General features: G+C 48.7%; 1 pseudogene; it reads left to right on the top strand.

The window, feature by feature from the left end:
• Positions 1–1,846, top strand: part of LOC106735402 (small ubiquitin-related modifier 1 pseudogene) — an 11,866-nt pseudogene extending 10,020 nt beyond the window's left edge.
• Positions 1,847–3,805: the final 1,959 nt, after the last annotated feature.

Raw genomic sequence — 3,805 nt, 5'->3', positions numbered from 1 at the left:
AAGAGGAGAGGCCCCGGTATATGTTCTCTAGGCCTTTTAGAAAACATGGAGTGGTTCCTTTGGCAACATACATGGAATCTACAAGCAAGGTGATAGTGTAGACCTCAAGGGAATGGGTACTGTTCAAAAAGGAATGCCCCACAGATGTTACCATGGCAAAACTGGCAGAGTCTACAGTGTCACCCAGCATGCTGTTGGCATTGTTGTGAACAAACAAGTTAAGGGCAAGATTCTTGCCAAGAGAATTAATGTGCGTATTGAGCATATCAAGCATTCTAAGAGCAGAGATAGCTTCCTAAAACGTGTGAAGGAAAATGACCAGAAAAAGAAGGAAGCCAAAGAGAAAGGGACCTCGGTTCAAGTGAAGCACCGGCCTGACCCAACCAGAGCAGCCACTGTGTGAGAACCAATGGAAAGGAGCAGGAGCTACTGGAACCTATTCCCTATGAATTCATGGCATGATGGGTGTTAAAAATAAACTAATCTGTGGTCTATAAAAAAAAAAATTGAATGTGATGTGTGATGCAATTCAAATGCCATGAGATATTATGCATTTTCCCTCCCACCTATTTAAAAATGTAAAAGCATTCTTACAACAGCGGACAGTGGTGGGGCCAGCAGGTGGCATGGGGGTTTGGGCTGCTAGATCCCATATGGCCCACTGCGAGGTTTGAGTCCCAGCTCCTTGCCTCGAGAAATGCACCAGGTATGTGTGCCCAAATCCCAAAGTGGAATGGAGGAGAAGGGCCTTCCTCCCTGGGGGGTGATTTCTGACTCCCCCCCCACCTCTTCAGCAAGTATAAGCACTGTACAGCAAAGTAAAAAAAAAAAAAAAAGGACTTTGTTGACAACCCCCCAGTGCCCCAGATCCTCTAATAACCAGAATGGACAGAACAGGTGCCCCCTCCCCCACAGCCTGGGTCTTTGCCTCCTGCAGCCCCGAGGTCACGACGCCAACACCTGCCTCTCGCCATCCTGTCCAGGTACTTGTCCCCAGGCGAGAGGCGGAAGGGATGGGCAAGCGGGCCTTGTTCCCTGACAAGTGCAAGACCTTCGAAGATCTGACTTTCTAAATGGGAAACACCTTGCCCCAGAGCTGGAGCCTCCTAAGTCGGGGCAGGAACTGGGACCCTTGCTGGCAGGAGTGAGGGCAAAGGCCACCTTGACCCCCATTCCCCCGGTCCTTTCCCTCCAGTCCCCAGCCTGGCTCTGAGCCTGTCTGGACTCATCGGCTCCCTTGGGGCCAGAGGTGTCGGCTCCAGGGGCTGCTGCTGGGCAGACTGTGCTGCACCCGGGCTTTCTTCCTCTGGAGAGGGAGCTAGGAGACTCTCTCTGAAAAAGCCCCAGAGTGTGGAGGGCTCACTGCCTCCTTCTCCCACAGGACTTCCTTCCAGGAAGGCGACCCTGACCCCCTGTTTTCAGCGGCTCTCTTCCTTCCTTCCCTACTCACGGTCCTGTTCCCTTCTCTCTGGCCCCTCAACATGCCCTCACTGCCAGCCCGAACCTCTGCCCTGGAGCGTTCTCCACCTGAAAGCCTGTTTTTTTTTGACATGCACCTCCTCTCTCTGCTGGGGTGGGGCTCGGGTCAGGGTGGGAAGGACGTGGAGCTGACCTTGCGAGAACTACTGCCCAGGTACAACGCTCCCTATTGCCCAGAAAACTCCAGGACCGGGGCCGGGATTCAGGGAAGTCGTGTTCACCTCAGCCTTGGTTTCTGGGCTCCTGGCTGCCACGGAGCTCACGACCTGGCCGGGGAGGAGCACTTTCACCCAGTGCTGCCCGGGAGAAGGACAGTGCGAGGGACCTGACGGCCGTGCAGAGGTGTAATGTGACGCTGAAGGGCTGACCCACATGGGAAGGCTCTGGGTTCGTGTCCAGAGACCTCCCTGAGTACTCCAGGCATGCACATGACCATGAGCTAAAGCTGGCTGAGGTGCAGGGTGGGTCGTGGTGTCAAGACCCGGTTGGGGGAGCTGTCTCTCTCACTCATGGGAGAAATAATAAAAACACTTTAAAAAATAAATAAAGAGATAGGCAAGTAAGTGGTATGGTAGTCGAACCACTGGATTTCCACATGGCCGACCATGATTCAAGTCCTGGACCCGGTGACTTAAAAATCACAACAAATAAATAGATAAAAAAAGTAAGTGTGTGTGTGTGTGTGTGTGTGTGTGTGTGTGTGTGTGTTTTAAGAAAGTGATAATGCAATCCACTGAAGATTTTTTTTAATATTTTTAATTTTATTTACTCATTTACTTATTTTATTTTTACCAGAGAGATACAGAGAGAGAGAGAGAGAAAGTGAGAGGGACCAGCAGTTAGCATAATGGCTATGTCATTGGACTCCCACGTAGTCAACCGCAGTTCGAGTCCTGGACCCGGTGGCTTAAACTCATGCCAGGTTCATGTGCGTGTGTGCCCAAGATCCCGAGAGGAGAATGGAGGAGAAGGGATTGCGGCATGGCCATCCCCCCTGTGGGGGTGATTTCTCGCTTTCTATCTCTCTGTCTCTGTCTGGCGAGGGCACGTGCCCTATAGTAAAAACCTCTCCAAAAAAAAAAAGAGAGAGAGAAAGTGAGAAAGCAAGCCACCAGGTCTAGGACTTGAACCATGGTTGGCCATATGGGAATGTCCAGTGCCTTAACCACCACACCACCTGCTGGTCCCCAAAGATATTTGTTTTAGTAGCCATATTACAAAGGTAAAAATAAGCAAGTAGAATTAAAATTAGTAATGTACTTTGCATAACTAATAATATCCAAGGTGTCATTCCTTTCCTTCCTTCCTTCTTTCTTTCTGAGATATTTTTTGCCATAGGGCACATGCACTCACCAGAGAGACAGAGACAGAGAGACAGGAAGTGAGAAATCACCCCCCAGAAGAGATGGCCACGCTGCAGTCCTTTCTCCATTCTTCTCTCGGGATTCTGGGCACGCACACACACGTGCCCAGTGTGAGTTTTAAACTGCTGAGTCCGGGACTTGAACTGCTGTCAGCTACATGGGAGTCCAGCGACATAACCATTACTGCATCTGCTGGTCCCCCAAAGTGTCATTTCAACTAGTAATTAATATGACAGTCACTGAGATAGTTTACATTCCTTTTCCTACCATGTCTTTAAGACCTGGTGTGATTTCCTCTGATAGAACACCTCAGTCCAGACTGGCCAATGCAGACACATGGCAGGGGCCCCGTACTGGACAGCTCAGGTCTAACCCACTCTAACCCCAACACCTGGGCCTAAAGATGGCACAAGCAGGAACCAGCAGATGGTGGTGGGTAAGGCGCTGGGCTTCCACAGGGCTGACAGTGCAGTTCCAGTCCTGGCCAGGCAGCTTGAAAATCATGCTGCATGCGTGTGCATGTGTGCCCAGAAACCCCAAGAGGAGAAGGGATTGCAGCGTGGCCATCTCTGCCAGGGAGTGATTTCTCACTTCCCTCCCGCTGTCTGTCTCTCTCTGGCATGTACTCTATGGCAAAAACCCCAATAATAATAAATAAAAATGGTGCGAGTAATTCGGGTAAGTGTAAAAGGAGTTCTTGCTGGAAATTAAGGATATATATATATATTTTTTTTCTTCTATATATATCTTTTTCTTCTTTTTTTGTAAGACAAAGATTTTTTTCTTTTTTTTTAATTTTATTTTTTTATTATCATCATCATAATCTTCTTTATATTACATTGGATTACATATAACTTTACAGTGTATTACATTGTTTTTTCAAAAGGGAATGCCATGCATGTCCGTCAGTACAGAGACATTAATCTCCCCTCTTCAACATTCAATATCTTTTCTATGTTTTC

This window comes from Tupaia chinensis, unplaced genomic scaffold (assembly GCF_000334495.1).
Source record: "Tupaia chinensis unplaced genomic scaffold, TupChi_1.0 Scaffold000377_2, whole genome shotgun sequence".
Classification (NCBI taxonomy): domain Eukaryota; kingdom Metazoa; phylum Chordata; class Mammalia; order Scandentia; family Tupaiidae; genus Tupaia; species Tupaia belangeri.
This window is presented reverse-complemented; position numbering and strand designations above follow the sequence as displayed.